This window comes from Euprymna scolopes, chromosome 20 (genome assembly GCF_053919585.1).
Source record: "Euprymna scolopes isolate OS-2025 chromosome 20, ASM5391958v1, whole genome shotgun sequence".
Taxonomy (NCBI): domain Eukaryota; kingdom Metazoa; phylum Mollusca; class Cephalopoda; order Sepiida; family Sepiolidae; genus Euprymna; species Euprymna scolopes.
In genome coordinates, this window is record NC_136501.1 from 32,111,517 (window position 1) to 32,133,778 (window position 22,262).

Sequence of the window (22,262 nt, forward strand, 5' to 3'; positions counted from 1 at the left end):
AATTAGGAACCCGTGATTTCTGGAAAATCTACAACAGTGTAGTAAATAATTCCCACACTATCCAATAATCATGAGGTTGACATGAGGTTGACGTTTCTGACGACCGAAAAATACATTTGCAAATTACTTTGGACCTCTATCCAGTCATGGCTGATGGAACAAGAGCACGCTACCCCAGTGAAGTAAATAAAGGGTTCAGCCCGAAATTCCGTCCCAATTTCTGAAATCTACAGAAACATTCCCGAGTTCGACAAGATACACCTGATGAAGGTCGGAGGTTAAATCACACTCAAGATAAGAATAGTTCGATGAATAATAATACAAATCATGAAGTTGTTTGCATGGCAACTGATAAGGCTAACATACTTGACAGTCGGTTTGCCTCAAACTACCCATTGGACCCAGCAAACCACTCCCACCCTGACTTTCCTTTGTGGACAGATGACACACTAGATGATCTGAAAATCACCCCCTTCTCAGGTGCATAATAATATAAAAAACCTAGACACCTCAAAAGCATGTGGACCCAATCTCGTCCTGGCTGTGCTATTAAAAAAAATGCTCTGTTGAGGTTGCTCCAGTCCTCTCCAAACTATACAACAAATGTCTTGACGAATCTTGCTTTCCTGGCTGTTGGAAAACTGCTTCTGTGGTTCCAGTTTACAAGAATTCTGGCGAAAGAACTGACCCATTAAATTATCGCCCCATTAGCCTCCTCCCACTTTTCATCAAAATATTTGAGTCTATAATTAACCAAGCTCTAGTTCATCACCTTACAGCTCCTAAACTTCTGACGGAGCAACAATATGGATTTAGACAAGCCTGTTCTACAGCAGATATCCTTACTGTAATCTCTGAATGTATATACCATACACTCAAGAAAGCAGGTGAAGATAGAACGGTAGCCCTAGATATATCTAAGACTTTTTACAGGGTTTGGCACGATGATCTTCTCAGGAAAATCAGATCTTACGGTATCACTGGACGAATACTTGATATAATTGAATCTTAAATAAGAGAAGAATCCAGGTTGTCCTCGATGGTCGTACATCTAAACAATATGATATAAATGCGGATGTACCTCAAGGGTCTATCCTTGAACCTTTATTATTCCTAATATTCATAAATGCCCTCCCTGATAAAATTGTTTCTGAGATGGGTATATTTGCTGATGACACCATGCTCTATAACAGGCACAACAGGAAAACAAATGAACACATATCTAAGAAAATAGCAAAAAAACACTAGAGGAAGACCTCCAATCTGTAGTGGAATGGGGACAAAAATTGATGGTCACATTCAATGCTATCAAGACAAAGCTTGTTTCCTTCAATAATTACAAGAAACCTTCTCAACCACCAATAGCTATGACTAAAGATACATTACCTGAAAGTACTTCTTTGAAACTCCTTGGCTTAACGTTCACAGGGAACATGAGTTGGAACAATTACATTGAGAGCATTGCCAGGACTGCTGCGAGGAAGGTAGGCTCTCTCTAGCATGCTAGAAACTTCTAACACCCGAAAGTATCCTGTACTTCTATAAAGCCACCATTCGCCCATATATGGAGCATTGTTGTCATATTTGGGCTGGTGCATCTGATACTAGTCTCTTGCTTCTAGACAAGGTTCAAAAGAGAGTCGCCAACCTGATAGGTTCTGAAAAGTCTTCAGCCTCTGTCCCACTGACGAAATGTTGCATCCTTCTGACTGTTCTACAAGTATTTTAATGGTGAATGCTCTGACAAACTGCAAGCACTTGTACCCCCCTCGACGTAAATACTCCCGACAAACCCGACAAGCAGCTAAATCCTACTAGTAGAGATCCCTAGATGTAAGAGAGATTTCTACTCCAGTACTTTCTTTCCCAGAATAGCTAAACTTTGGAATTCCCTTTCGGATCCCTGCTTCCCCAACTGTACTGACATGAAGAAGTTTAAGTGCAACTTGAACTGACATCTTGCTGCCCAACTCCCTACATAGTACCCTGTAGCTCATGTCCCTGATAGTAGCCGCTATATCAAAATGGCAATGTGCCTTGTTTGGGGTGAAAATGTAATAAAAAAAAACAAAAAAAAATCAAGAAGCACCCACAAGTATTTTAATGGCAAATGCTCCAACAAACTACAAACCCTTGTACCCCTTAGACGTAAATACCTCCGACAAACAGCAAAATCCCACCCCTACACAGATCCCTAGATGTAAGAAAGCCTTCTACTCTAATAGTTTCTTCCCCAGAACTGCTAGATTTTGGAACTCCCTTCCGGGTTCCTGCTTTCCCAACTGTATTGACATGCAAAAGTTCAAGTATAATGTGGACGGGCATCTCGCTGCTCAACTCCCTACATAGCATTTCTGCAACTTATGTCCCGGATAGTAGCCTCTTACATCAAAGTGACACTGTGCCTTGTTTGGGGTAATGAGTGAATTGTGCAGTACAAAATTTATGTCCCGCAATTATGAGAGAAAGACACTTTTTGGTATATTCATGATAAAAAAAAATCAAAAAAATCGGAGGCCAGCTGACCGGTTTCGCCATCACTCTTCTATAGCTGGATCAAGGGATTTATTTTATTCATAAAAGTGAGATGAACTCAAGAGGGAAAATATACGTTTAAAATAGTGTGCTAACGGGGGGGGGGTGTTAAGGAAGCACTATATATCTAAAACAAACTTATGTATGATCTATGTACAATGATAGAATCTCCTAAAGGCTAATCACATTCAAACCTAAGAGACATTCCTTCTGTTTACAAAGAAAAGGCCTCTTCAAACGAACGTGAATAGTCTCCAAGATCTTCAGGTGACAATCCGAATGATCACAACTCAAAATGGTAAATGAGTCAATGCTGAAGTTCGTAATACCAGACGGGTTTTTAAGGCTAAAAAGATTTGGATAACATATTTTGATTAATAGACCAAATAACTTGTTACATTGATAAATTTAAAAATGTGTTGAAGGCTAAAATAAAAGCTGGATAACTTTCCTGCTCAATAAAAGTGGATAACTTATTTTTTTTATTATTAATAATAGATTAAAAATAAAATTCTGAATAATACTTTTTCTATTAATAGAAGGTTAATATCAAGTCTCGATAACTTGTTTTTTTTTTTATTAATAGAAGATTTAATATGTCTGGATATATATATATATATATATATATATATATATATATATATATATATATATATATATATATATATATATATATATGTTAACAGAAGACTAAAACAACTTTGGATAACATTTTTTATGAATAGAAAGCTAAAAATAAGTCTGGATATTTTATTCTTTATTAAAAAAAAAAATAAATAAAATAAGCAACTTATTTTTATCAATAGAAGACCAATAATAAGTCTGGGTAACTTATTTGCATTAATAGATAACAAAAAACAAAAAACAAAAAAAAACTAAAGATACTAAAAGAAAATCTGAATAATTCTTCTTTTCATTAATAGAAAGATAAAAAAAATGTCAGAGAAAATTGAAATGAATGAAAATTTTTTAATTCAAACTTGAATAATTATACAATTACTTCGTCTTGACTTATTCACCACATTTGAAGCGAAATACCAGAAATAATGGAGAGAAATTATTAGTTTTATTAATATGTTCAAGTAGGTGTGTCAGAAATTTCGTGAAAAATAGTGAATAATTCTACCCGGTCTTTCCAAGCTTATAACTCCTCGAAAAATGTAATTCAAGCCCTAATTTTCTTTTCAATTAAAAGAGCAAGGACCAAGGTTTCATTAAAAAAACAAAACAAAAAAACAAACAACGTGTTTTTTTTGTTTTTTTAAGGTTTTAAACTTCGGACTTTACAGGTAAATTTCTAAAAAAACACTACTTTTTTTGTTTTAAATTTGAATATATTATTTATTGACCTTTTCTCTTCAATTTGTGTTATATATAATATTTTGGTGAGTAAATTAATTATTTACTTTTTAATAAACATTTCAAAATGGGAGGCGTGAATTATTCGACCCCCTGTCTTTCCAAGCTTATAACTACTCGAAAAATGTAATTCAAGCCCTAATTTTTTATTTTTCAATTAAAGGAGCAAGGACCAAGGTTTCATTAAAAAAAAAAAACAAAAGAAAAAATAAACAACGTGGTTTAAAAAAAAGGTTTTAAACTTCGAACTTTACAGGTAAATTTCTAAAAAAAACACTACTTTTTTTTGTTTTAAATTTTAATATATCATTTATTGACCTTTTCTCTTCAATTTGTGATATATAAAACTTTGGTGAGTAAATTAATTATTTACTTTTTAATAGACACTTGAAAATGGGGGGGGGCGTGAATTAAAAAAAACCGTTTGTCTAAAATATTATATTCGGTTTATTGGAAAGAGCATAAAACTTCACATTGACCCTGAAAATATCGTAAAAATAGAATCAATAGAAAAATTTTGATAGATTTTTAAAGTTTAAAAATTGAAAAATATTGAGTTCGTAAAATTCATTACTGTTTAAAAAAAAAATATTTCTATTACTTTTAAAACAACTTTAATAGTTTATTTTGGAAGTATAATACATAAAGAAAATAAACAACCCACTTTTAAAAGAGAAATTACGAGTTTTTTTTTTATATTTTATTCGCAGTTTCGTGTTAGGGGTGTCAAAAATTCCTACAAAAATTCTGATACACCTCATGTTCAAGTCTTTGCAAGCAATATAACAAGATAATAAAAATTTCAAAAAAATGGGTCAGCGATCATTATAATTCTTAATAGTTTTAAACTTATCTCAATTTTTTGACTGCATAGGAAATTGTTAAAACAGTTAATTAGTTCTAACACAAATTCAACATGGAAACCTTTGATTAAAAACAAACAAAAAACAAAGATAAAAACAAAACAAAAATGTCATGTAATCTAAAGGTAATGGTTTGTAAGTAGGTTTATATCAGGCTTTGTGTGATTGCTTATGTAATGTTATGCATGACTGTGTAACAAATTAGGTTGGTGTGTGTGTGTGTTTAGGAGAGGGGAAGTGTTGAAGGTGGGCGAGTATCAGTGACATTTCACTTAGTATGATAGGTTAATTTTGATCATGTGACTGGATGGTGATCTCGAGGCCATTTGATTACACGACGTCTAAATAAATCCATGTGGATAGATCCGCAAAGATCCAAGATACAACGGATAAAAGCACTAAGTATTAAACAGTGCTAAGTGACAGTCCTCTAGGGGTTAAAGATTCACTCTTCAGTATAGGCATTATTAGGAATAAAACTACAAATTACTCCATGAACAAAGTTTCTTTCTAGAATTGCATGCTTGTGGAATTCTATTCTACGGGGTTGATTTCTAACTGACTACAACATAATCGTTTTCAAGTCCAATGTAAAAAAAATTCTTGTTGAGCTGTCCTTTTAAATAATCAAATTCGACCCAATTTTCACCACTACCCATCATTACGGTGTTGTTTCACCGACTTCTTGACACTCATTAACTCTTATCCTCGAGTAGCTCTTGGGCCTTGATAAGCGATGACTCCCTTATAAATAATAATAATAATAATAATGATAATAATAATAATAATAAAACAAGACTTCTACCTAGTCATGGCTGATGGAACAAGAGCAGCTAAAGGAGGTCAAAGGATTTTTTTTTTTTTTTTACAAGGGAGTACCCACTTATCAAGGCCCGAAGGACACTCGAGGATAAAGGTTAATGAATGTAAGGTGGTAGAGTAGTAATCGTTAATGGTGTAAGTTGAGTAGGATTTGATTATTTAAAGAACTTGTTTACACTGGACTTGAAGGCTACCATACTGTAGTCAGTCAGGAAGTAGGCCAGCGGAACAGTGTTCCACAAGCAGGCAGTTCTAGGGAAAGAAGCTTTGTTCATGGAATCTGCGTTTAGATTTAGGCATAGATAGAGAGTGGGGGAAATTGTTGGTAGTGGTTGTAGCTAGTTGTGTGTTACATCGGCCAAGTATGGTGAAAATATCAATAACACCCAAGCTGAGAAAAGTAGTCCAGATAATTTAAGTAATCACTCTTCATAGTAATTGTCTGTATTTTTGAGATGAGGTGTTTTCATTGATTGAGATTGTCGAACTGACTTCCTCATCTTGGTTGTTATTGTCACAACGTTTTGGCCGTTTTGCCCTCCGGCCTTCGTCAGGTGTTTTGTATCGAACTGGGGAACCGTTTGTTAGGAGTCTCGAACCCAACCCTTTATTATTATTACGGGGGTACCGTGTTCGGACTCCAGCTAGGCTTTGGGACATAGTTGCTGATTCTCTGTTTTCAATGTTACTTTTTCACTGCCTTCATTCAGGATTGAACTCAGCACCTTTGGGTAACTGTAAACTTTGATGGCCGAGTGGTCCTAGACGTTGTATCAAAGTTTACAGTTACCCAAAGGTGCTGAGTTCAATCCTGAATGAAGGCAGTGAAAAAGTAACATTGAAAACAGAGAATCAGCAACTATGTCCCAAAGCCTAGCTGGAGTCCGAACACGGTACCCCCGTAATAATAATAAAGGGTTGGGTTCGAGACTCCTAACAAATGGTTCCCCAGTTCGATACAAAACACCTGATGAAGGCCGGAGGGCAAAGCGGCTGAAACGTTGTGACAATAACAACCAAGATGAGGAAGTCAGTTCGACAATCTCAATCAATCACTCTTCATCTAAAACAATTCTGGGCACATGTGAACTCATAAGACGGAATCATTTTTTGGTTTTCAGTTGAGACGTGAGGAGAATGCGTAGCAGGGGCAGACAAAAATAGTTTGTTTGTTTTTTTTCAAAATTTCCCACATATTTCAATAATGCATGATCATGTTTTATTAAAAATGTCTATTTTATAAAAAAACAAACAAAAAACCCCTCTAATTTGTGTTATTATGTTTCTTATATTTATTTTAATTCCAGAAATATATTACAAAAACTTTACGTTCATGTTTTATTAAGAATAAGAAATGTCTATTTTGTTAAAAAAAAAAACAACTTTATTTTGTGTTATAAGTTTCTTATATTTATATATATATAAAAAAAAAACAAAAAAACTTTATCACCCACAACAAAAATACGTTATAAAAAAAACATGCAAGAGAGAGGAGCGAGAAAGGAAAAACTAAAGAGGGGAGCGGGTTAGGAATATAGAAAACAGCACATCCAGTTTTTTTTTGTTTTTTTTTTAAAGATATTTTGATAGTTTTTAATGTGGTGACTATTAATCCAAGACAATATGATATATTAATTTTCACAAAGTAAAATTAAAAAAAAAAAAAAGTTATGCATGAATTATTTTTTTTTTAAGCAGTATGAATAATTTGATACTAAAACCAGACCCAGAAAGTTTAGAAGACATGAAAGAAAGAAGCTGTTGGCACTTTTAGCAACTGAACTGGAACTGGTCGTGTGATGGAAAAAAAAAAAAAAAAAAAAAAAAGCAGAAGAAAACACACACACACACACACACACACACACACACACACACACACACACACACAGAATCTTTGTTAATAGCAACAATAAAGAAAGGGGGAGGGCTCTAGGTCACAAGTTTGCAAGCAAATAGATTGACTTGATGTAGAGAAGAAAGAGGAGAAAAGTATGTAAGCGAAAAACAAAATGTCTGCCATTTAACGAAAACAAACAAACAAAAAAAAAAAACTGATGCTGATATCAGTTTTTTCTTTTTCCAAGTAAAAAGAAAAAAAATGTCCAGAAAAAAATTTTGGAATCAAGAAAACAAAACCAAAGCAAACACTATAAGAAATCAAGGTTCGTTTATTCTTTTGCACAATAAAGAAGAAAGGACGTTTAGAGCCACGAAAGTGTGTCCAAATTTGTTATGCTAACAATGAAGATTGAAGAGAACACATCTCTAAGATATTCACTAAACTAACAACGAACAAACCGGCCTCTAAAGCTAATATTTTCATAGACCTCAATACAAGGCTGAGAAATCTAACCTTATGTAGACTTTACAGTTTATATTATCATTAAATCAGCCCCACCTCCACCCTCTTCTAAAAAATCAGTATCAACTTCTAGATGCACAGTTATAATGGCGCAGGTAAAACTGATACGGCAAAAATGGTACAAGCTAATAAATAGGAAAAAAATATCACAAAATAGTTGTTTCTAATCATTTTTTTTTAAAGCAGACAACAATAATGTATCTCAAAACATAACTGCGGACCTACTAGTTTTAGCTGTAGATGTGTTATTATATATTACTAATTGCTGGCATTACACCTGTTACAGTATTCACTGTGGGTCGATTGAGCCGACTTCCTTTGAAGAAAGGAGTTTCTAGGGAATATTAAATAAACAAGCTGTCCCCAGTCGCATGTATATCCCGATCATGGGAGAAGACGCCGTTAGTTTTTTCAGTTTTTTTTCTTTTTGTAGGTGGGTGTCATCATCCTCTAATGCATAATACCTAGTGTTCTTAAATGGTCACTCATCTGGTTATGACTAGGCTCAACATTGCTTAACTTCGGTAATCTAAGGCCAAGATAGGTTAGGGCTTCAATTAATTACTTTTGAATGTAGATATAATTTTCTTTTTAACTTGACAAATCCTTTGTTTTCCCTTTGTGTATTGTATCCTAGTTTTGATAAACTTTGAGATTCTCATCTGTATATTTTTCACCATGTACCATTTTTCCTATTTACCTATCTGTGCTATTTTTTTTTTTTTTACCAGCATCAATTTATGCACCATTTTTACCAGCATCAATTTACGTGCCATTTTTACCAGCATCAATTTACGTGCCATTTTTACCAGCATCAATTTATGTGCCATTTTTACCAGCATCAATTTACGTGCCATTTTTACCAGCATCAATTTACGTGCCATTTTTACCAGCATCAATTTACGTGCCATTTTTACCAGCATCAATTTACGTGCCATTTTTACCAGCATCAATTTACGTGCCATTTTTACCAGCATCAATTTACGTGCCATTTTTACCAGCATCAATTTACGTGCCATTTTTACCAGCATCAATTTACGTGCCATTTTTACCAGCATCAATTTACGTGCCATTTTTACCAGCATCAATTTACATGCCATTTTTACCAGCATCAATTTACGTGCCATTTTCACCAGCATACATTTACGTGCCATTTTCACCTACCCTCACACTTTTATGCATACTAGTTATTTGTAGTACAAAAACTTGTCAATTAAAAAGTTAAATAAAAACAAAAGAAAAAACAATAAAAAGTTCTTTGATAATAAAATTACAAGCAAGCGTCTTTAATTTGTGGAAACATCTTCATTTGTAACTCGCCGGTCCAATCAGGAGCATTCAAAAGAAACCAAATGAAATTATGGAGTTTTCCTTCAGATATGAAAAATCCCCGGTCTTGGATGCCACATATTCTGATTCGTTTAGCATTTGTAAAGTCATCATTTTTGCTTTTGACCACCCAGACCTATCGCTAAACATGCAGAGAAATGCAAAATAATTAAAATGATTACATATGCTTTCATCTTCATCAAGATCTTAGACATCCTGGGTTTGAAGACAGCAGTGTTATCAAGACGGCTGGATGCAGCTGCCAAGGCCAGAAATGGTGATTAAAACATTATAGGATGAGGGGGGGGGGTATCGCAAAAACTCTTCTAGGAGTTTGACATATTTCCATCCTACGGATGTCCTGTGTATACCTTACGATACCTTTGAACAAAACGGATATTATACTTTGATCCTAGCTCAAAAGTCAAGAAAATGTATTTTAGTTTGAGTTTCATGTTCAACACAACAGTGAGATCAGATGAAACTTTTAAAACTACTTTTATTGGATTACATCCTTTTTGATTAACCAATCCCATCTTTAAAAACAAATGGGTGAAGAGTGATAACGTACGTTCGAACATGAAATGACCTCCGCGTATTTTTACATAGATAAAGCTAAGAAGTTCTGAGCTTTTATTTTAAAAAAATCTGAAGTAACAAAAAAAAAAAAAAAAAAAAATCTTTCAACAATCTATATAGGTATGAAATCATGATCACCAAATTTCAAGTTTGTGGGCTGAATAGCCTAAGAGAAATTTAGAAAACAAACAAACAAACAAACAAACAAGAACGCAGACAACTTTCATATTGGTATAGATTTTATGTGCAAGAAAATAAACTGAAAAGAAAATATGGAAAACTGATTCCAAGTGAATTCAGAAACATGAAAAGAAATTTTACATGTGCTTATTTTTTTAATTTGAAAAACAATGGATACCTCCTTGAAAGGGTGCTTCTGAATTGGAAAATTTATGAGAAAACTTTCGGCAATCTTATATTTCTTATGTAAAAAAAAAACAAAAAAAAAAACAAAAACAAAAAAACCTAAAGCGATTAGAAACATTGCTGAGATAGGAGGATACTGACTAGTATTATTTCAAAGGTTTTCTTTTCTTAGACTAGTTGCTCTACCAAAGCTTACAAATCTAATCTAGTCTACTATTTCACCCATAGCTAAGAGGCAAGAGGATTTCATACCTTGCTAAAACGTAATAGGGAATACAGTCACTTCCATTTCTAAACTTAAGGTAACAAATATTCCTGAATGTTCACCCATCTAAGTACTGACCAGGCTTAATGCTACTTAACTTTTGTGATGTAATGAGAGCTGGAGGTTCAATGTGATATAACTGTACAACAGAACTTAGAGGACAGTTATTTAACAGCAGGGCACGCATAAAAGAGACATTGTTTTTCATGCTTGACCTGGTTGAAACAAAGACGTCAATACATTAAAACCGGAAGTTATCTATTTTCATATAGACCCCCCCCCCAAAAAAAACGCTTTTTAAACAATGCTACAATGTTGCTTCTGTCTCTTGTGAAAGACATCATTGAATTTGGTGTAGAATGCAAGAGCATGATGAATAAAATCTAAAACTCCCACTTTAAAGGTATGCCAGTAGAGATGTGGAATCAGCAAGCGAAGTTCGGGGGGGGGGGTACAATATAGGGGTTCCCAACCTGGGATGTGAGATAATATTCCAAGAGATGTGAGAAAAGTTAATACAAAAAAAATAGGGTATTGGCTATATGTTACTCTTTTATGATTTTTTTTAAATTTATTTATTTATTTTTTACAACGTACTAATTTCTTTTTAGGATAATATATTGTTATTAAGTGGTCATTTGATACATGGCTGAATTGATTTAATCCAACCATATAATTAACCACTAATTCAGAACATCTTAAAGTTTAGGACCTAAATTTTACGGGGTACGACATTTGAGTGAAATTTCTTGAGGAGTGTGGACCAAAAACAAAAAAGTTGGGAACCACTGGTCTAATTAATACCATTGTGGACTATGTCATTAGTTATGGAGAATGCAAATACTTGCAATTCTATTGTGTTCATTTGCACACTAATAATCTTGGAAAAGGTACGAGCCCACCATTTCACCTAGCTTTTGGTAAAAAAAAAAAAAAAAAAAAAAAGAAGCAACTTGAGTTCAGTTAATAGCATACAGTGAATTACATGTATGCAATCATTACACAATCTAAAAAAATTTTCAGTAACTTAATATAAACCGACTTTTGTCCAAATTGCTTTAGAACTGATTAGTGATAACCAATTGCATCTGTAAGTTGACAACAAGTTTCAGACGATTTTCCAAATTCCAAAGTTGCCTATCAATTGTTTTACTTTAATGACAACAACAACACGGTACAACAATAACAAATGAAATTTGGCTAGTCAGAAGCAATGCTTAATTTATCAACTTAAATGCCCTTTGGGTCTGACTTTGAAAATCTGACAACATAACTTTATATGTTAGATAAATAAATTATTACTAGTGGGAGGAGAAGAGATTTTAGGTTGGATTTGGAATGCTTAAAATTTTAGCAGTCTGAGTTGAGCATTTGGGCTACCAACTCAACGGCTCTGGATAAAAAGCATCTGCAGAAGGTGGGATACTACTACAGCCAGAGAATTATAAGTATAAGAACCAAGATGAGGAAAATAGTTAAAAACATGTAAATCACTAAAATTAATTCAGGTTGTTACGTTTTATAAATGATACGAGGGGCGTTCCAAAAGTAATGCCTCCTATTTTTATTTTTGTTTATTTCTCCTGAATGAATCAGAGGGGAATGCAAATTGCATTGTCATGATGACTGAACTTATGCATTCATGACCTGAAAGTTTCAACTCTCTGTTGAAGATATTCACGGTGAGGGACTCTAAGAAAACAACCTCTGTCATGGACATACATCAGAAGCAGAGATGCGTCATTGAGTTCCAGGCAAAAATGCATTGGGAATGGTGATGACTATGCAGGAAAATAAATTCTGGAGCACAAAAGTCGCCTATTTTAAATGGTACCACTTCCATCTTCGTAGCTCTTTAACTTTTTAAATAAAAAAAAAAAAATTAAGAGGGGGTTTTATTTTTGGAACTACCCTTTACTTTTGTGAAATTTTATGAAGAGGGAATGGAGTCATGTGTAAAATGACGTCTTTAGAAGTTTCCATAAATAATTGATAGTAACGTTGTGTATTTCCATTAATCATTTCTTTCAACAACGACAAATGAAAGAACACCAGAATATAGAAATACTGCATGAATCACGAAGACTTTTAGAGTCATTATCAATTGTTAATACCAAATAGGGATCGTCCTGGGCATGACCTTAAACCACATCCGGTAGTGAGGCCCAAATTTTATAACTTTTGGGGACGTGGAGTTATTCTTTAGTGACTATTACTCCCAGGTCTACTCTGATCCAACGTGCCACGTATGAATTAAATAGATCTGATCTAATTACAAAATACACCACAAAATTTGAATTGAACAAAATAGTAACACCAGAGGAGGGAGATATTTTTTCTCAATATTGTTAAATATGGGCTTCATACGCCGTGGCGTAGCTAGCGGAGGGGGGCGGTTCACCCCGGGTGACAGCAAAAGAGAGGGTGACTCAATGTCATCCCAACAAAATTTTTCAGCCAGGCTAAGGTGCGAAAATCGTCTGAAAATAGGATTTATTTATCATACATTATGTAAAGTTTTTAAGTTTTTTATCTTGTTTAAAATATTAGAAACTCTTACATTTTTTTTTTAAATTAGTAACATTTTTGCCGATATTTATTGACAACTCTAAACCCTGCATTTTTTTTTGTAGTTTTTAATAGGAAATCATTTGAAATCATTTGACGACATTCATTTTATTTTAACTGTGAAACATAATTAGAAAAAGGATTAAGTGGTTTTCATATTTAAAATTATTTATTTTATCTATATATATAAAAGCGAAAATGTGTGTATCTATGTATGTTTGTGTGTATGTATGTATGTTTGTGTGTCTGCTAAAAACTTTCGACAGACACAACAAAAATTCACAAACTTGGTCTCATATGAAAGCCCACCTTCCGGATGACAAATATCCAAAAATTAGCCCAAAGTGACCATCAGAAGTGCGTCAACTGATCGATTTTCTGCAGGGGGGGGGGGCAAAAAAGTGACATTTCAATGTTAAACATTACATATTTTTAAATCGATTTATAACTGCCCCCCAAAAATACGGCCGCCAACACTTCTACATAAAGTATACACGCGGCCGTTTATTTTGGGTCAACTTGTATTTAAAACCCCGCTGAGTCATGTCACGTGATCTTGACGTCAGCAACCTCTAATGGCGGTCTGAATTTACAATTTAAAAATGTTGTTATCGGTAAAAAAAAATTAATTAAAGCTAAACTATGAACTTCTACGCTATGGCAACGTTACCAAAGTTATTACCACATTCAAAATAGGTAGATACGATAGTTAAACGAAAAATAATAAGCCAAACATGTGAAGTAAAAAAAAAAAATACGCTTACAAAAAATATTAACGAACGAAGTTTTTAAATATAAAAACAGCCAGACGCCATTTTCCAGTCTTTAGAGTAAGGAAGACGAAGAGAGAGAGAGAGAGAGAGAGAGAGAGAGAGAGAGAGAGAGAGAGAGAGATCCGAAATCGACAGGGGGGAGGGTCAACAACGCATGCGTCAGATGACGTTATGACGTCGTGACCTGATTTACTTTAAATAGTTGATAATCCGAACAAACTTTATATACGCCGCTTTAGTGCAGGTAGTTAAGACCTTGGTTCATTATCTAAACGTTTTGGGTTCGAATCGTGGTGTGAGATATTGAACCCTGTATTATTTAAGTCATTTTTCACGTAACGTTCGTTCGTTTTTCTGTTTTAATCGTTCGTTTGCCTAACGTTATTTTTTTTTGTGTTTTACTCCCCCCCCCCGCTTAATTAAAACGTTGTTTTCTTTTCTTACTTCGCTTATAACAATGCTTACATCGTCATCTTCGTCGTCGTAACGCTCGACGACTTTCAAACATCTTTCACTTCTGGCTGGTCGATTTTATTTTCAAACTTTGCCTCAGGGGGTTCGGCTTCGATCCTACCCCCCCCCCCGGCTTCTTTTTTATTTAACACCACACACCCCTACAAACACCCGGGCAACGCCGGGTACCCCTCACTAGTTATTTATAAAGTGTCTATCTAAGGGGGAGGGGCGGTCCGGGTGAGAGCAAAAGAAGGGTGACATAATATCGGGGGGGGGGTGCATTTGAGCAGACCGACCTGAGTGACGTTTACTCTAGCTACGCCACTGTTCGTACATACATTTCCAGTGAATGCGGTGGAAATTAAAAAGAAATAAAATCTATAACTAAAATAAAATAGATAAAAAAAAAAAAAAAAAAATCTTATTTTCTACTATCTTCCTATCTACCTAGCATATTTTCTATAGATTGAATATAAAGGGCTCTATGGACACATTTATCTTTAGTTGACCTTTGACAACTAAATATTTTCATTTACTAGCCAAATAGCAAAGTTTCTAGCCAAACCAACGTGATTTTTGGAATATGGCGTATTCGTTCTGTGATGATTATGCACATAATAAAGTTTTTTTTCCGTATTTTTTTTAACAAGTATAATTCTAAATATACAACAATTTTTATGCTGATACTTGAAGGTATAAACATTATAATTTCTTCAAATGTTTTTATAAACAGTCTTCGTTAAAAAATAAAACAAAGACTATATTGTTCTATGAAACTTTTATTGTTTAAATAATTTAACATTGTTCGTTTTATAAAAAAAAAAAAAAAAAAAAAAAAAAATTGAAAAGATATTTTTCGCTCAGTAGTGAGCTTTGGAAGATTGTCAGTGAAAGAAATACAATCGCAAAAAGATAGCGTTTCATTATTTCTAGTCGCCACTTTAAAAAATCACTCGCAAATGCGACTGTTTCACTCGCAATGTAGAGCCCTGCTATATATATATAATTTACAGATCATTTCTATTAAAAGAAAAAAAAATCATTGGTATGGTTTTTGCATAGAATGACCAAACCCAAAAACTGATCAGAAATAGGTTGAAGTATGATTATGGATGGCCCAAATAACCTACAATTTTTCTCTATTACTTCAGAGCACTGGCCTAGTCTAAATACTAAATCAGCAGTGGAAATAGAGGAACGAAAATAAAATATAAGATACAGATTTAAATAAGTCAGGTAAAAACAGAATTTTATAAATGTAATTACAAAAAAATGGGTATTTAGTTATCATTCCAAACCAGAAGATGTATTTAATTCGCACTCATAATATTTTATTCCTATTTTTTTTTTTTTTACAAGGTCCCCACTTATCAAGGCCCGGAAGCCACTCAGGGATAAGGGTTATTGCATGTACAGTACGTTGTACGTTAGTGTTGAGATATCATAAAGTGTCTACTTAAGGGGGTGGTTCATCAGGAATTTGTTTATGTTGCATTTGAAGACATCCAAGTTGTAGTCAGGTGGGAAACAGGCAGATGGAACAGAGTTCTACTGGCGTGCTGTTCTAAGAAAGAAGCTTTGTTCATGGAATCTACGTTTTGATTTAGGCACAGATAGAGAGTTTATTTTTATGAAGTATGTCTTACATGCATTTCATTGAATAGCAGAAACTCACTAAACAACTCATCAAAAAACTGTTCCTCGAAAAGTAGTTGGCAAGTTTATATATATACTAGCATGGATGCCCGGCGTTGCCTGGGTGTTTGGAGGTGTATGTTGAGCAAAAAAAAAAGAAAACAAAAGTCAATTTTTTAAACTTTGATCCCTATTATGACCCCTTAACATTTATTGTTTTGGGCTCAAATCAAGTTATTAAGTTAGATCCATGTCCAAGGAACCTATATCTAAAATTTCAAGTGTTTAGACCCAAAATTGTCGGAGGAGTTTGGTAGAGTTATCAAATCGTTGAACTTTGGCCCCTTAACAGACAAATTTCTGGCTGAAAACCGATCACATAGATTTTCCCAAATCTCAGTACCCTGTATATCAAATTTCAAGTCTGTAGACTAAAAATTGAAAGAGTTATTGCATAGGGAAATGTACACAGACACACACGTTCACTTTTATATATATGTATGTATGTATGTATATTCATGTCAGATCATGTCATATGCTACTGGTACCATGTAACCCAGTACTACCTACCTCATGGTCGGGTCACCGGCAACTAAACTGGTTCCCCCACCAAAGTTGTTTGGTGAGGAGGGTGGCTAGTCTCCCTGAAAGATTAAAAACAAGACCTTCCAAAGGGTAAATAAAGCCTTTTTCGGGGTCAACGGCCAACTAGCACCGTGTGTGTTTGTGTGTATGTATGTGTTTGTTGAGGTGGAGAGGGCTCCCCTAAGGTGTGGTGAAGGCAACCTTTCTAGGAGAAGCAAATCACTGATTTAAAAAACCATAAAGCGGGAGACCAGTACTCACATTAAGCTGGTCTGCAGTTTACCTTGTTGCTGGCTATCTTGCTCTTGCTTGTTGCTGGATCTCAACATTTTGAAACGAAAGAGAGACTTAGCTGTCGTACAAAGCTAAGACTCTGTAATATCATCTGTGTATAGATACTCCTTCAGGCATTTGTCTATTAAAATGGTCCTGTGGCGATGGAAGTCATTTTTGGGTTCATGGACTTTAAGTGTTTGAGGGAGTGGCACTCGTCTGACAAGATGTTGCAATCATCATATATGCATGTATGCATGTATGTATGTATGTATGTATGTATGTATGTGTGAAAACGTATAAAAATGAATACAAAAAGCATAAAAGTTTATAATTTTTCTTTATTTGTTTTTTATTAGCGACGTGCAGGAACACACAATGTTCGGTCTTCCTCAGTATAATCAAGGCGATGTGCATTCACAGGGAAAAAGGAGGAAGGAAGAGAAGGTATTGCCAATGAGGAGGTGCTATGTCAGCCTTAAATACATATACGTATAAATACACACATGTACACAATACATATATACATAAAAAAAAGGAAAACCAAACAGTAACTAAAGATAAAGAAACGCGCATTTAACTGTCTAATATTTTGAATTCTAACGACAATATTTATTCCAAAAGAGAACAAAAATCCAAAGGATATAAGACATTTGGAAGAGAGACGCTGTATATTCTCTGAATGCCAATGGCTATTTTTTTGTTAAAAAAAAAAAGGAACAAAAACATCACTTTCCAATTCAACTGTGTTTTGAAACGAATACGGAACACTCTTTTTTATATATCTATATCTATCTGCACACACACACACACACACACACACACACACACACACACACACACACACACACATCCAGACTTATTCAGGATGATTGATTTGAAGAAATAAAATACCAGTACAATATTTGAAAATATATACTTGTGCCTATAATGTAAAAAGGATGTGTTTTATTTCCAAAAACGAAGAAAAAAAAGGAAAGTTTTTAACATTCAAAGTGTGTATAGCGTTTATGGCATGAAGCGAGTGAGGTTTTTAAAATTTGTTTTTAAACGACATATAACTTAAAAAATTTAACAAGATATAATGTTTCTGTTCTTTTTAGAATGAATTTAGTCGTTAGAATTCAAAATTTTGTTTGTGTATATGAAATGAGTGTTTATTTGGTTTTAATTATTTATTGTCTGATTTTTTTATTTTATTATCGATATTATTTTTTGTGATGTGAGTTAACCTGTATCTAAATTTAAGTTATGTTCTTTTAATGTACGTTTGCTGATTAAAGAGATAAATTGTAGAAGCTGCCAAGCTGTTTTATTGTGTTTGAGTTTGCAATTAGCGCTGATTTAAGAAGCCTTCACCGATATTTATTTAAAATAGCCTTGGTGCCCGATATTGCCGGGGTGTTTGGAGGTGTGTGTTGAGCAAAAAGTGGTAGTAGGCAGACAGGCTCGAACCCATACCGTGAAGGAGAAAAAGAACGTGAAAAAAACTCCTGACGTCTTTGCTGCTGCACCCATCGCCAAACCGGAAGTGATGTAGGTTTAAATTAAGGTTAGACAATTGAAAAGATGAGATGACTTTCGAAAATATCGGCGAAAAAAGCGACCCTTCCCTGTAGAAAAGTGCTGTTTAGGGTGAAGCAATTAATGTTTTTGGCCAATTTTTCGATATTTGTCGTCCGAATGGTGGAGGTGCAAAATGATATCGATCTCGTGAAAATCTGTTGCCTCTGTCAAAAGTTTTAGGCAGACATACAAACATACATACATACATCTAAACATATAAAAGAGGAAAGAAATAAAAATCTGACTCAACATTTTTTTTTAAAGTGCAAATGAAATGCATTTATTCGTGGTTCTTCCAAAACAACGCATTTCATTATCTTGCAAAAGTCTTTTTCACACATGTGTGCTTTTTTATAAGCCTTTCTCCTTGCCAGCGCTTTCTCGTCCTCAATTTCACATGTCCATCTTCTCTGGCACCAACCAACCAGCTTCTCCTTGACCACGTGGTGTATTTTTCTCTCCTTTTCTTGTAACACAAGCTCATGCACACTTGTTAATTTTTATACATGCCTTAACGACTGCTGCTGCTAATATTTTCGTTAGCCAGTTATCCTTCAGCTGCTGCTGATTTTCTTACACACGCCCATAAGCACTCCGTTACATGTGTCAGTGTACGTATTTATATTTGCTAGTAGTGTAAATATTTTCTTTAAATACATAATTTTCTCACTGATTACTATATCACCAACATTATCTGTGATGATGTTTTTATTCTTTGCTAAGTGTTTATAGCTATCTATATATTTCTTCAATAGTACTGAATTATATTATATATATATAGTAAGTTATGAAAATAACTATGATGATTTAGGTATACAGAATTTTCCTTGTTTCATCCCCTTCAGGACTTATCAAACTTTAAGGGGATGAAACATGAAAAATGTTGTGTATCTTAATTACTATACATAGTTGCATAACTTACTACCTAGCTCTACTCGCGTATTGAGCACTGTTGAAGTAAATACTGAAAATTGATACAGAAAATATATCTCCTTATAACATTTTATGTGGATACATGAAATAATATATATATATATATATTACATAATCTTCCTAACCTGTCCGTCTGTTTGTCCATTTTATTTTTTCTCGGAAACTACTGGTCGATCTGGCTTAAATTCTGTATGGACGTTTTTTGTGATACGGTGCAGCAAACAAAGTTTCATGATGTCTGTCTAATGCACAGTTAGGAATTAACAGAGATTAGTATTCAATGCAAAAATTAGCAAAAATTTAACCAATATTCAACCATCAATGTGCCATATGCCAATGGACAAGAACTTTTGCCTGTTTTTAACAAACTAAAGAGTCTAGTGTATATTGTTGGGACGATTAATCGGAAAAAATTGTCCCTATTTTCCGATGCCAAAAACGATTCTATTAATTGTCTTTTTTATTTGAATTTGGTAGTGGAATAAAAATAAATATTTATTGATTTTAAACTACCAGTAAAACTAAAATCAATAGATCACCCCTCACAAGTGTATTTTTCATTTTGAGAAAATATCTGCATATTCAACCTGTGTTTTTACCGTAATCAGGAATAAATAACTCTTTTGGCAAATATTTAGGGATTTATGTATCGGAATCGGGGAAAATATTGGAATCGTCCCATCACTTACATAAATGTATGTGTGTGTGTGTGGTGTGTATATATTAACTGATTTTGAAATACTAGCAGATTACAGATTGTATAAAAGTCCATATAAATATTCGTATCAATATTTATAAGGCAATCGCAACCAGATAAAGAAGCTCAATAGACAAGATAGAGCAATAGCATAAATGAAAATTTGCAATTAAATTCTGTAAATTAAAAAAATTCACGACAAATTCATTATTTGAGAAGGAATACAAAAATTGAACTTTTTAATTCACAGAATTTAATTACAAATTTTAATTTATATATTTTATTGCTGCCGCTGGTCTGAGCTAGTGTTCAGAAAAAAAAAAGAGAAAAATGCAGCAGAAGAAGGAATGAAGAGAAAAAAAGTGCAAAAAGAAACATAATACTGAGAATAATATGCCGTTGTAAATGTTGGTTTCAAACTGGAGGTTATTAAGGCCTTTCGTAATTAAAAAAAAAAGTTTTTTTTATGATATGAATTTCTGTTTGCGTGTGTCCAGCTAAAAGGCATAAACTACCAAAACTACACTTACAAAGTTCATACATTCTGATTAAATATGACCTCGAGCATGGTATAGTAAAAAGAAAAATATATTATAATATTCATTTGCTTTTGTCTGAGAATATTCTTAGATAGGTTTTGTATTGGAATGCCTCTGATAAGTATTGAAAATCAATAATCGAAAAATAAAAATCCGATTAAAGAAGGAACAGTCGAATTTTGATCAACATTAACTCTCCTTATACAGCCTAACATCACAAGTGCATTTGAGAAGTGTTATCACCACACAAGCAAAAAGGCACAGCTTTTAAAATCAACAGTAGATTCTTTGATAAGACAGGGGCGCATTCGAAATGAATGTTTCTGTTTAGAGAACAGTTGAACCATAATACTTGACTTTTGCATTTGAAACTCTAATTCAATCCGTTATATAAAATAGTTTTATAAAATCAACAGCAGGTTCTTTACAGTGCAGTGTAAATTAAAAACTAAAATGTATTGTGGACTAAGTCACTGTAAGGAGGCATGTGAAGTTATATATATATATAATATAAATATTAGGTTGGTGCAAAAATAATATATATATATATAAATAAAATATTCCTCCTGTAATTATTTCATTATATATATATATATATATATATATATATATAAATATTAGGTTGGTGCAAAAATAATATATATATATAAATAAAATATTCCTCCTGGAATTATTTCATTATATATATATATATATATATATATATATATATATATATATATATATATATATATATATATATAAATATTAGGTTGGTGCAAAAATAATATATATATATATATAAATAAAATATTCCTCCTGGAATTATTTCATTATATATATATATATATATATATATATATATATAAAATATAAATATTAGGTTGGTGCAAAAATAATATATATATATAAATAAAATATTCCTCCTGGAATTATTTCATTATATATATATATATATATATATATATATATATATATATATATAAAATATAAATATTAGGTTGGTGCAAAAATAATATATATATATATATGAATAAAATATTCCTCCTGGAATTATTTCATTATATATATATATATATATATATATATATATATATATATATATATAGTTGAACATAAAAAACGACATTTTTCCACCAACCTAATACTATTGATTTGCTTTTGTTCACCAGTGGACTAAGTCACTATGAGGAGGCATGTGAAGTTTATATATATATATATATATATATATATATATATATATATATATATATATATATATATATATATATATTAGGTTGGTGCAAAAATAATGTCGTTTATATATATATATATATATTAAGTTGATGCAAAAATGTCGTTTTTTGATGTTCAACTAATATATATATATTAATAATATTCATTTGCTTTTGTTCACCAGGAATAAAATCAATGCATTTGTGGGCGAGGAGATTCTTACTGATGAACAGTTGGTTGCTGACAACTTATTCTTCGTGTCTTTCTATTATATTTGAAGCAGTTGCAAAAGTTTGTGCATGAAGGAGAAAGAGGTGTCAAAAGAAAGATATTACCCCCATATTTTTGACTCTTCTATTTTGTTCGCCATATCCCTGGGTAACAGAGTCTTGCAAGCCATAAATAAATGCTTATAGGGATATCTATTATTACCACTATGATTTAGTTGTGTGGAAATGCCTGAGGCTAACTCCTTCATTGTATGCCTCAAAGACTCCAGTATAAGTACTAGTACTCAAAAATGTTATGCACAAGTTTGAGATTATGATCAGATACAATTTCGA

At 33.1% G+C, this 22,262-nt stretch overlaps 1 protein-coding gene across 4 annotated transcripts in view; it reads right to left on the reverse strand.

Moving 5' to 3' along the window:
• LOC145241384 (uncharacterized) overlaps nucleotides 1-22,262 on the reverse strand; it is a 366,249-nt gene that overhangs the window by 127,663 nt on the left and 216,324 nt on the right. The window lies entirely within an intron of this gene.